The 12,456-nt window shown below is 61.8% G+C and overlaps 1 protein-coding gene across 2 annotated transcripts in view; it reads right to left on the bottom strand.

Annotated features, from left to right (window-relative positions):
- BCOR (BCL6 corepressor) overlaps positions 1-12,456 on the bottom strand; it is an 82,055-nt gene that overhangs the window by 60,849 nt on the left and 8,750 nt on the right. The window contains exon 2 of one of the 2 annotated variants that reach the window (XM_050979179.1): positions 6,926-7,828. The exons of the other annotated variant lie outside the window; for it this stretch is intronic. The gene's annotated coding sequence lies outside the window, so the exon portion shown is untranslated. The remainder of the gene's footprint in view (positions 1-6,925; positions 7,829-12,456) is intronic. 2 annotated transcript variants of the gene reach the window in all.

Consider the following 12,456-nt stretch of genomic DNA (forward strand, 5'->3'; position numbering starts at 1 on the left):
CTGGCCTATTACGCTGTAAAGCTATTTTTTATAAAGATGTTTTAGGGCTAGACATTAAAAGTTATTAGATTGAACACACGTGAGTTACAGGCACACAGCTGGAGGGGAGGCCTCTGTTGGATTTTTTTTTTTTCCTTTTCCTAGGAAAACCTCATTAAAATTGCTTCTTTCTATATGAAAGCAGAACTAGCGCGTTTCCTGGCGAGGTGGCCGCAGCTTCCCGGCTTCATTGATCTGGGCTTTGTCTCTCCCCACAGGTCTGGATCTGCGGTGCCAGCGGCCCGCACTTGCATCACAAAAGTCGCCCGCTTCCCTTCCCCCTGGCTGCGAAGTCCGGATCACAACTGTGTGCCTACAGCGTGGGGCTGGATGCTTGGGGCAGGGGTGGTTGGGGGTTTTTTTTGTTTTTCGCTAATGACTTAAAAGTTATCTCGGAGTAAACTTACTCCGCTTTTATTTTTAACCGTAAACTTTCTTTGTGAACGCAGCTTCCTTCGTGGCGGGGAGGAACAGACCCGCGCTTGTTCGCCTCTGTGCCTTTTTTGTTCCCTGGGTCCCCGAGCTTTGCAGCGGGAGGCTGGCAGCTCCCGGCGAAGACATTGGGGCTTCAGTTCGCTCCTCCCGCGGCCTGCCCCGGCCGGCTGTGCGCCCCGCCGCCTTCCCCAGCGCGGCTCCGCCGGGCACAGCCGAGCTAACCCCGGAAAATTCAAAGCATGCTCTTGCCTTGCGGATTACCGGGCGGCCTCCCCCCTCCCACACGCCCCGGAGGGAGCTGACCCCCGGGTCAGGCCGCTGCACACTGCTCTCTCCCCGGGAGGGCAGGGGGGCTCCGCTCTGTCGCTGCTGTTGCGGCCGCCGAGAAGCGGGGTGAGGATGCGCTCGCAAAAACGGCTGCTCTGATAATGCTAAGTACTTAACCTCCTCGTAAAGACAAATCCATTGTTAATGGCAGAATAGGCTTCTCGCAGGAGGCTTCCAAGTGGGATGGCTTTATGCCGGCTCTCATTTACCTCCAGCGCCGCCTCTAATTGGAAGCTTCCCCGCGCCCCTGGCCCGCGCACCTCAGAAAGTTGAGGGTTAAACCGCAGGAGTGGCGAGGCCGGGCCCTGGCCCTTCCACGGCCCGCTCCCCAACTCGCGAAACGGCAACCGGAGCACGCGAGTCCTTTAGGCACGGGAAATGAGACAGAGGGGAGATGGGCGCTGCGAAGGTAAAATGAATTAATGCGAGCGAGGTGCTCAGACAGCCTAGTGATGAGTGCTAGGAAAAGCCTATAAATAACAGATCACTGTCCTAAGCTCTGAATTGCCCCGGCTGAGTGTGTCTTAAATCAGACCTTTATCATTGGTTATTGTAAGGCTGTTTTTAATGGAAGTGTAGAAATCTGAATAACAAAACAAGACAAGCCTCAATTGGCGTTATACAGGGTCTGCAGCGCTTTCAGACCTGACACGGCGTCAGCATATTGTAACACAGTCATGCAAACTCCCCGTGCAATCAAAAGGGTTTTGCATAGCAGAAGTACTATAATTTTACTTCGTAGTTCAAGGCTACTCCGTTGACAGGATATGCGTAATTTTCCTTCTGTCTCCCCAGAAGAGCCCGAAACGCGCCTGGTTCACGGACTAAGCGCCGCTATCTTTCTACAAAGGCGAATGACAAATCGCTCCGGTTGCGTTTGCTTCGCTCCGCACCCCTTCCCCGCTCCACCAAACAGCGGAGATGCCTGCGATCCTCCGGTGCCCGCTCGGCGCCAGGAGGGGACAGTCCGGAGGGACAGGCGGACAAACACTCACACTATCGGCCTGCCCCCAGCCGGATAGCTCGGCCTGCCGCGCCGCGGCCGGGCGAAGCTCTCGCCGGGCCCGGGCAGAGCTCAGAGCTCGCAACGCCGAGCCCACCGGGGATCGATGCGCGGCCCGGGCCCCGGTCTGGGGAAGGGGGGCGGCAGCCCAGCTGCAAGAGGAGGGCAGGCTGGCTGCGAGCTGCCCCCTCCACCTCTCCCACTTGCATACCACGGCCATTTTGTCTGCTTGCAGCGCGCCCGTGTGCGTGGCCCCCGCCCGGTCCCCTCGGGCTGCTACGGGCGCTGCCCCGGGCGCGGGGGCCAGGCCCTGCCGGCGGCGGGGCCGGCGGGGCAGGCGGAGGTGAAAGGCGGGCGGCCCCGACCGCTCCTGAGAGCGGAGAGATGCAGCCGCTAGGCAAGGCCCTGCAGGGGAGGGGGCGTGTGCCGCACAAGTCTGGAGAGGAGTAAAAATAGCGCCGGCGAGGTTGTCGGTCTCCTCGCCTCCCCCCATCCCAGCGGGGGACAGCGGTGGGGCTCGGCGGGAGGGCGGCGTGCAGGGCTCGGGGGGCGAACGGGAACGGGAGCCAGACAAAACCCCGGCTCGGCGGAAAGCGACGCGGACGAGGTTGAGCCTTCTCCTTTGAAGGCGACGCGCGGGAGCTGGAGGCTACAACCCCTTTTCCCGGTGGGGGTCCCTGAGCCCCGGGAGGCGCGGAATGCGGCCGGTCCCCGTCTCTCGGCGGCCTGGGGAGGACGGGTAGCGAGCGGTGACTTGGCGGAGGAACAGAAGCCACCATGCTCCCGAGTTTAAACATAATACGGCGGCCGGGGGAACCGCCATGGTTTGAAGGTGTGTTTGTGCAGACTACAGCTTGTATGTTAATAATTGGATACAGTCGATGAATCACCTCCGTCCTCCTTCTGGTTTTGTTTTTGTGTTGTGTTTTGTTTCGAAGGGGGTGGGGAGAGAAAGCGAGGAGACGGTGGCTCGGCGCTGAATACCAATTCCGAGCCCGGGTTCATAAACACTGGGGTTATTCACTCCGCCCCAGAGGTGACAGCGGAGGCCTCCGCCGCCCTCCGCGCCCGCGCCCCGCGGCGCGGCCCCCGGGCTCGCCAGCATGCCGAGCGGGATTTGCGCCCCGGCTGGAAGCCCGGCAGCGGCGGGTAGCTCGTTGGGGTGCATACATATGAAATCAGAGCCTGCAACATCAAAGCAGCAGCAGAGCGAAGGCAGGGAGGGGCGCTCCATGCATACATGTGTGTACCTTTCCAGAGAAAAGCCCCTAATTTTTAAAATCGGACAGCCCCCCCCCCCCCCCGCCCCTTCACTCGCATGGCAGACACGCGGAGAGATTCTTTAGTCCTGTACTTAACACTTCACAGTGTTTTTAGCAATTAAGGCGAGAGGGGGGTGGGTATAAAGATAAGCCACTTTTTCGCCCTGCAAGTGTGAAAGATAAGATAACAGTAAGCTGGGGCAAAACGTCTGCTTACAACCTCCCCCCAGCGATTCTGATCGGTCACCTCTTATCTCGTAAAATGTTCATTTCGAAAACAGCTTCAAAAATGCAAGGGAAAATAAAAGTATTTTCCGTTCAGAAGTGCCATTTATAAACCCCGTCCTCACTTCATCTCTCTACATCGTCGTTCCCCCCCGCCCCCCCCCCCCCGCCATCACGGTACCCAAACAAGGGCAGCAGCCGCTTCATAGAGCGCCTCTCGGAAGCCAAATCACGCAGGTAATCAGAGGACCGAAACCTGTCAGGCGCCGAGATTAGTGGCTCCCCGCCGCTCCCCGGCCGTGCCCGCTTGCTGTCCCCGTCGCGGGCGGGGGACCCGGCCCCTCGCTGCCCTAGAGTGGGCACAGACCTGCGCTCGGGAAAGCCCCGTGCCGGCCCCACGGGTGAGGCAAAGCGAGAGCCAGGCTGCCTTGCCTAGCTCGTTTCTCCGCAGCACCCCCGACGGCGACACTCCCCCACCCCGGCCTGTCCTCGGCCAAGCTGCAGGATCCGCTGTGGGCGGGCCGTGCTCGGCGTCGAGTCGGTTCTGATTCGGAGCCTCTCGGCCGCCCCCGCGCCCCGCTGCCCGGCAGGCACAGGCGGAGGCCGTGTGCGGGCAGGGTGCCCGGTGCACACGGCGGTGGCCCTGCCCTCTGCGGCACCGGGCAAGGCCCCGCCGTGCCCGCCCCGAGGCTCGCGGGCAGGATGCGGGAGCTGTTCCGGCCCGGCCCGGCGCGGCTGCCACGGCCGGGGTTACGCGCTGCTTCCCAGTACCCGGGGGCCTCCCCCTGGGCCCGGAGTTTCCCCCTCCCGTCCTTGAGCCGTCGCCACCTGCGATAAATCGAGATGTCTAGTACAAAAGGCTTCCCGACCCCTTCCCGAGGGCAAGGAGCGGCGCTGCCGTGTCCTCGCTGCCCTCGGGAAGGTTTCCTGGCGGGAAACCTCCACACGGGCCTCCACGCGAGGCAGCGGAGTGTGTGTGGCGTGGGGCTGTATGTGTCCCCTTGTCCCCCGGCAAGACACATCGAGGGCACCGCACGGGAAACGCGATAGCAGCGACCCCGCGCTGCCCCAACGTGCTCAGGGCCGGGGTAGAGCAGGGATGGCTCGGCGGAGAGCCAAGACTGTGGGGGGGCTTCCCCAGGCTCGCCACACCCCCGATCTGCTCCTGCCGCCGTTCTCAGAAACCCGTCGGTGCCGTGCTCTCGAAGTGAGTGGGTCAGTAGCTGATGACAAGGGGAAAAAAGAAGAGAGCGAGAGAGCGAGCGAGCGAAAAAAACTCCCTCCCAAACCCTAGCCTGGCGCGATTACTCATCCCCAGAGTTCCCCTAAGTCAGAGAAACTTGGCCAAGTCCCAAGGCCGAGCCGTTAACACGGTCTGAGGCTCCCCGGGCACCTTCCGCCGCCGGGCCGAGGCCGAGGGGGCCGGGGCTGAGGGGCCCGGGAGGCCAAGGCCATCGGGGAATGCGCGTCCCCATCCTCGGCGCTGTTCGCGCTCGAGTTATTGTGGAGCGTTTTATCTTCACAGTCACATCGGCAGCTAACGAAGCTCGGCGGCTGCAGCCCACACGACTTTGGTTCTCTGCATTTATCCTTCAATAAAAGCCGATTCCTTTATTAGAAACAGGAGACGTGTCTCCTACCGCCCCTATCAAATCCCAACTGGCAAGGCGCAGCCGACACCTCCCCCTCAGCCCCCCCTTGCCCGAGAGGGACAGGCGGCACCACCCCATGGCCCACGTCCCCTTTCCCGCCGGACCCCCCACCGCGAGCATCCCGCACTCCCCCGCTTCAGCCCCCCCCCCTCCCGCCGAAAAGGGGCAGCCCTCGTCCCCTTCCACCGGGGCGGCCAACGCCCCCTCCCCGTGATCCCTCCCGAGCAGGAGCAGCCGAGGCCAGCCGGCCCCTCCCGCCCCAAACAGCCCGCGCCGGCACGGGCAGCCGCCACCCCTCCCCTGCCAAATCAATCGCCCCCACCAGGCGCACCCACACGACTTTCGTTCCCCTGCATTTATCGTTCAATAAAAGTCGTTTCCTTTATTAGAAACAGAGGAGACGCTTCTCCCTCCCACCGCCCTCACCTCATGCCCCCTCCGCGGGCGCAGCCGCCGGCCCCCCTACCACGTCGCCGACCGCGGGCCGCCCCACCCCCCTCGCTCCCCCCATCACCGCCCCCTAAAAATAACAATAACAGTAATAACAATAATAACAGCCGCCGTCCCCAGCAGTCGCAGCAGTCAGCACCCCCTCCACCGAGCTCAGCCCCCCTCCCTTTTCCTCTCAAATCCCCCATCGCTAGGCGCAGCCAACCGGCCCCCCCCGCCAGCCCGCCTTTCCCCAGGCGCAGCCAACGACCCATCAAATCCCCTGGCCAGGCACGGCTCGGCCCCCGCCCGCCTCGCAGCCCCCCCGGGCACCGAGCAGGTCTGCGCGGCGGATGCTTGTGTGCGACTCCGATTGGAGCTGACGCTCCACCGCTACCGGGCGGGGAATGTTTCCCCGGGCGCCGCCGGGAGAGCCGGTGCTCGGAGGATGCCAGCCCGCTTTGCCGTGCCGTGCCCCGCCGTGCTGTGCCGTGCCCCTCCTCCGCGGCGCGGAGCGCCCAGCGGAGATCTCCCCGCTGAGGAGGGGCCGGGAGGGAGCGCACTCTGTATCGCATTAAATTAATCGCTCGGCTCCGGAGGAGGCAGGTGATTCTGCCAAACACAATGAGGGGTTTGAGCGCTGCGGAATAAAGCGCTGTTCATGGGGCCGTGGGCGGCGGTGCCCGGCTCCACCGCGGGATCGCCGGCTCCCGGGCGATCTCGGCGCTGCTCCCCGCCGCCGGCCCCAGTGCGGGGAGCTCCGGCTCGGCGCACCCCACCCTCGCCCTCGGGATGGATAAAGGGAGGGCGTGGGGGGGAAGCGAGCAGCCGCCCTGGGAGCGGGGGAGCGGCAGCCCCTGGGGACGGGAAACGGGGGGTAGAGGGGACTGTAGCCAGCTTTCCCCACCCCCCCCTCCCAGCCCCTGCTGTGCGTCCCATTAGGGGCGGCCCTTTGCGAAGGGGGGGGCGAGAATCAGCCTCCCGGGAGGAAGCAGGGGCCGAGTACCGGGGACCGCGCAGATCGGCGCGTAGGGCGCCGGGGAGCGCGGGGCCCCTGGGCGGCCTCCGGGCGGACGGTGCGGGGCGGGCGGCGCTGCCAGGGTTCAGGCGGTGGCAGGCGTTGTTTTCCTCGGAGAGCGGAGGAGGAGGAGGAAATCTCCGGGTTTTTAATGAGGGGGTGCAGAAGGGCTGAGCGCTGGGATTACACGGCGCGGAGACAGAGCTGCGGGCTGTGTGTGCGCGCAGGGCTGCTAGTCTCCGCCCGTCTGCCTGCTAATCGCACGTTTTCCGCTGTTAAAAAGAAACCGAGACACTGTGGCCGAGCCCAGCGCTGTCTCTGTGACTGTGACATGAAAAGATGGCGCTCTCTCCCCTCCCCCAGCCTCCCTCTCGGTTTACACTTCCTCCCCAACAGCTTTTGCCTTCCAGTTTTTTAAAGCCCTCTTTGCTCCTTCCTTCCCCCCCTCTCCCCCGGCCGGATACCACCAGCTTCCCAGCCGGTCGGTGGGTCCCTCTGTTGGAACGATTTTTTTTTTTTTTTTTTTTTCCTTTACCTCGCTATTTTCGCCTCTCCCTTTTCTCGGAAACCTCGATCTCTTTATGTCTCGCTCTTTTGTGAACTTCAGCGGCAGTTTGCAGGAGGCGGGGGGGAGGAGGGGAAGGAAAAGCGGGGAGGGGGTTATCCCGTCGCTTCTGCCCCCCATCCATGTCCTCCCTCTCCCCAGGGGCAGCGGGGGCAGGAAAGTGAGCCGGATCTAGGTGCGTGGGTGTCGGGGCGGGCAGCGGGGAGGCTCTGGGAGGTGCCTGCCCGCGCCGGCGACCTGGTCGCGCTGCGGTTGACCTGGTCGCCACGGGAGCGCTGGCCGAGGGGGCGAGCCGCGCTGGGGCGATGTAGCGAGAGGCAGCTCCGTCGGAGGAGTTTACCTGCCTAGAAACCTGCGCGCACCAAGGTGGTCCCGGCTCCCGGAGAGGGTCCACGGAACTGGCCGCGGCCCCGCTCCGAGGCAGGAGGGCTACTCGGCCGCCTTCCCCATCACTTCTTGCGTTCATCACCAGACCGCTCTAAGTGCTAAGTTTTTGGTGTGTGGTTTTTTTTTTTGTTTTTTTTTTTTTTCCTAAGCCTGCAAATTAAATTCAGCGCCGCTCTCCTATTTTAGTGTCTGTTATGTTAATTGCACTTAGCGCTGGGGCGCTGCTCGCCAGGGATGTATGAAGGCCTCGGAGATTAACCGCAGACTCTTTCTCGAACTTTTCTGAGGCAGCAGCAAGTTCCGAGGTACTAACAGGGAGTCTTCAAGATCCCATGTCCTTTCGGGGCGTGCCGCTGCTGGCCGGCACCTCTAAACTCGGGGCCAGCGACTCTCGGCTGGCAGGTCAGGCTGCCAGCAACTCCCCGTGCACCCGCAGATCTATTTGCATAAGGATTTGCATTGCGGGACGACAGGTATTTTTCCTCCCTGTGGATGGTAAAAATGCAAAATTAGCGTGACTGTTTCCAGGCAGAGAAGCCACGACTACGTGATCTCGCTGAACCTGTCGGTTTTGCTCTCTGGAGCAGCAGGGAAACCGGACACCTTTATCAGTGACCCCCGAAGCCGTTCTCCCGGGCGTTCGCTGTACTACTAAACCTAGGCAGCCCGCGAGGGCCGTGTCACGGCCCGTATCCTGCCCGGGGATGTCCGTGCGGCTGGCTGTGCCCCGCGGTGTTACCCAGCCACTCCGGGAAGGAGCAGGCATGTGCAACCCTCCCCAGCATGTCCCTTCTCCGGCGTCTACTTCATCTATTCGTTATCAGGGGACGGCGTGTGGAGTGACTGAGCCTAATAAGTTGTCCACTTGTTCATTTCAGGAGCATTGATTTCTGGTTCCAAGGCACTCTGTTCTAGCTCTGGCTACAGCTGCGGGGCATTTCGCAGCTGGTCCTTCGCCTAGACAAATATCAGCGAGAATGTGAGCGTTATTAGCCACATAAATAAATCATTAACGTGCACACAAATGTTATTTTAGCATAACTTCCAGGGAGAAAATATCCCGGCGGGGCAAGGCGGCCAGGCATGCTACGTTGGACCGGCCTCGTCGCGGACTGCCCGGCAGCGGCGGACGGGGGTCGGCGCCCCCCCGACACGGAGAGGCACAGCTCTCCGGCTCCCGATTGAACATTAACAGGGCCGGCCGGCGTGGCACGGCCGCAGGGCCTTGCTTCGCAGACCTTTGTCTGCTCTCCCGAGGCCGGGCGGGGACGCGAGGCGCTTTACTCCCCAAACGCGACGTCGCTAATGAGATTACCGGCCGGCTGGCCGCGCCTGGGGCCGGGAAGCGCCGAGCCAGCGGGCAGAGCCCGGCCCGGCCCGGCCGCTGCGCCTCGTTAGCGCGGAGCCCGGGGCAGGAGCGACGTTTGCTCCCGGCCTCCCGCGATGCGCCGCCGGCTCCCCCCGTGCCCCGGCGGCGGCGAACGAGGAGCGGCAGCCGCCGCCGCCCGGGCCGCGCTCGCCCTGCCCCGCGGAATCCCGCGGGTGCCAGTAAAGCCCTGCCTGGGAGCCCTGCCAAGGCGGTCTCGCTTTGATATTCCGCGCCACGGCCGCTCCTCCGTTTGCTCCTAATCACGCAAATGCGAGCTTGCCCCGGCACTCTCCGTAATAAACACTGAGCGCGTTTCGCTGGGCGCCCAAAGTAAATACTGTATCGGAGAAGCGGGGCTACGCTGGGGAGCTGAGATCTTCCACTTTTTCGCGCTTAGCAACAGACTGAGGAGTCGTGCGCGCCCTCCCCGAGCCTGGCTCGGTGTGATTTACTTTCTGGTTGCAATGCAGATACACACTTGTCAGTTCAAGGGCAGGACAGAAACTGTGCAAGCGGAGTCTTGTGAACGGAAATCTCCCATTTACGAGGTTTTACTCCAGCACCAAAAGCCACCCTCCAGCACCTTTGTTCTGCATGCAGCTGCTTTTACACACACACACACATACACAAACGCCCTCCACCCAGCCACATCACCATCCAACCCTTCTTCCCGCGTCTCACTCCTCAGATGGATTCTCAGCTTTTTCCCGACTGACCCTGGGGGAGGCGGTGGGGGGGGAGCAAGAGGGAGGGAGCCCGGGAGAGGTTGATGATGAATGACAAGGGAAATGATAAGAGCCGAAGCGACAGCAAAAGCAAACAGAAGTGGTCTCTCGCAGGCCCCAGAACCGTCCGCGGCCACGGGAGTTGTGCCTGTGCCATGAAGGCAGGGTTGGCCTCCGCAGGCAGCCCAGCTTCTCCGGGGCGACATAAACACATTTAGGTCACGTGGCGAGCCTATACGGTGCCATGCTCCTATTTGCCTTCCCCGCTCGCTTTTCGCTTCTCACAATAACATGCCATCCGCCAGCCAGCTCCGAGGCTAACCTCACCTCCCTGGCGCCCGGCCAGCCCGCCCCGGCCCGGTCGTGCCGGGAGAAGCCGCGACTCCCGTGGGGAGGTTGCAGCCAGTCTTGGGGCTGGCAGCAGCCCAAGCCAGAGCTGGGGAAGCGTCCGGCTGCATCTCGGTTTGGGGCTGGAACGGGAGTTGGCTGCCCGGGGGCGGGAGCGGGGGCCAGGACTGGCCACATCCCTGGGACAGGGCTCAGGAAGAGCGCGATGTCCCCGCAGGGTGGAGTTTCGCCCTGGACCCGCAGGTGCGGGGGGTATGCGGGTGGTGCTGCCTTCAGGGCTGGGGGAACTCCGCATCTCCGTCAGGATGTCCGGGCGTCGAACGGGCTTCCAAGAGAGGTGGGGGGAACGGGGCACCCGCGGCGAGACGCCAGCTTTGCTGTTTTAAAATGGCTGAAAAGGGTGTCCCCGGGCATCCCCTTCCCGGTAGCAGCAGCGGCGAACTCCGTCGCCCCGAGCACCGCGGGCGCCGGCGGCGGCCCCGGGTTGGTTACGGGAACAATGAGGCACCGCGGGCGAGCCCGGTGCCTCCCCGCTGCCGGGGCCGGCCGGGGGCAGCGCCGCGGGGCCGGGGAAGGCGTTCGGGGGGAACGGGAGGCTGGAGCCGGCCAAGCCCCCCCTCCTCCCCCCCCCGCCCGGCGGAATGAGCGTGCCGTTTAATCCCTTTATCCCCGCTCGCTGGTGGCGGTGCGAGCCGCCGGGCCGGGAGCCACCGGGGAGGCAGCGTGCTGGCTCGGCGCCGCAGATGTCGCCGGATGGGAGCAGGGAGCCGATCCCCAGCGGCACCACCTCCACAACGGCAGCAGCCCCGGGGGACCCGGGCACCGCCTCACCGCGCACAGGAGGGTTCGCACCCTTCGGAGCCCCTGAGGGTTTCCTGCCGTTGGGCATCGCAGCCGTGCCCCAGCACCCCGCTCGGGGCCCGGCCGCCTCCGTAACTCGTTCTCGGGGCAGGCCTGTCTTCTGTCCCCGCGGGAACACGGTCTGCAACCTCCCCTCTGCCCGGAGCCCCTCAGAGCCCCTGGGAGAGCGAGGGGCAGCCCCCGGTGAGGTGCCCAGGTTGCAGCCTCTGCTCCGAAATCCGGCAATTATGCAAATGCCCCGGACGCTCTCCCCTTTGATCTGAACTTCCTCGCAATGATCCCTTCTCATTACGGGGCACGAAAATGCCTCTCGGACGTGTAAAGTGAGCTACAGAGTTCCTTTCATTCCCTTTTGTTACCCGCACCGGGCTCGTCTCTCCAGCTCCGCATTCCCCAAGCGCCGGGAAAGAGGACGTAAAGGGGCTCCCGGGGGAGGCGGCGGGACGTGGGAGCAGCCCGGGCCGCCGGTTGTCATGGCGAGGCCAAGCGTCTTCCCAAGTTATGTGCGACTAATGGGTTTGTGCCCCGCTCGGCTCCGGGTTCACCTTTCCCCCCGCTGCTCGGCTCCCCGCCGACCTCCCCGCCCGCGCCCCGGGAGGCAGCGGCGGCGGCCCCCGCCCCGGCCGAGCCGCGGAGGGAGCGTCGTCCCTCTGACTCACTGCCTGCTTATCACACGCCGCGGGGCTTGGGGGCGCGGGCGGAGCGAGGCGGCTGAGGACTCCCGTCGACGGGAGTGCAGTCCTCGAGCGACTTTAAACTCCATCTTCTGCTGCGCTCCTTACCACCTCTTGTTTCAGTTTTGATAACTGAGGCTAACGAGGCACTGAATGTATCAGAGGTTTAGAATGCCTACGAAACCGTGGATATGATTTTCAAGACTCCCAGGAGCCATGGCTGGGATTTTCTGTTATCTTATTTTCTCTCTTCTCTTTTCCTCTCTTTCTTTTTTTTTTCTTTTTCCTTTGAAAGGATATTAAGAAAGTTTATGCTGTCTTGAAAACTCCTCCTCTGTAAGAAAAACATTCTGACCGTTTGCTGGAGGCCATTTTATGAAACCTCAAGGAGGTTAATAGCTTGCATAATTTCAGGAATACCAGGTCTCTCCTTAATACCTTCTTCTCATTCTCTGCCATTTACTCAGACAAACCAGGAGCTCTGGAGGCCAAGCACTCCCGTGACAGACAATGGATTCCTACCCGAATCCTCATATCTGAGGGGCCTGCACCAGAAAACGAATGGACTTCTTGCTTTGCTCATACACGGTGCTGAGAGAAAACCTGCAATGTATCTGTGAGAATAAGGGATGCACATGAAAGAGGACAGAGTGTTAGCAGCCCACCCTAAGTGTGGAGGTTGCATTTTTCATTTTGCCAGAATTTGCTGTTTCATCTAAAGAAGCACTGGTAGATATGGCATGAATGAAATTGTGCTGCTGCAAAACAAAGCTGAGCAAATGGGAGAAGGAGAATTACTTGAACTGCTTCTAAAATGTTGTCATTTGTTAACAGCTGCTTAACTCCAGTGTCTAACAAGCTCTTGGAAAATAAGTTTATTAATAAAAAAAAAATAAAAAGGCAATGCCCCTGCTTGCTTACAATTAAATGATGACAGCTTATAATGCATTCTTTTGAGACCTCCAGTAATATCAGGACTCCGGGGACTGGAAATACCTAATTCATAGGTTTTTTAAACCAAGAACGGACTGTTATGATCAGCTGGTCTGACCTGCCACATATCATGGGCCAGTGAATTTCAGCCAGACGTTCTTGTATCAGACCCATAAATTCTGCCTGAGCTTTTAACTTGGCATC

The sequence above is a fragment of the Serinus canaria genome, chromosome 1 (assembly GCF_022539315.1).
Source record: "Serinus canaria isolate serCan28SL12 chromosome 1, serCan2020, whole genome shotgun sequence".
In the NCBI taxonomy this organism is placed as follows: domain Eukaryota; kingdom Metazoa; phylum Chordata; class Aves; order Passeriformes; family Fringillidae; genus Serinus; species Serinus canaria.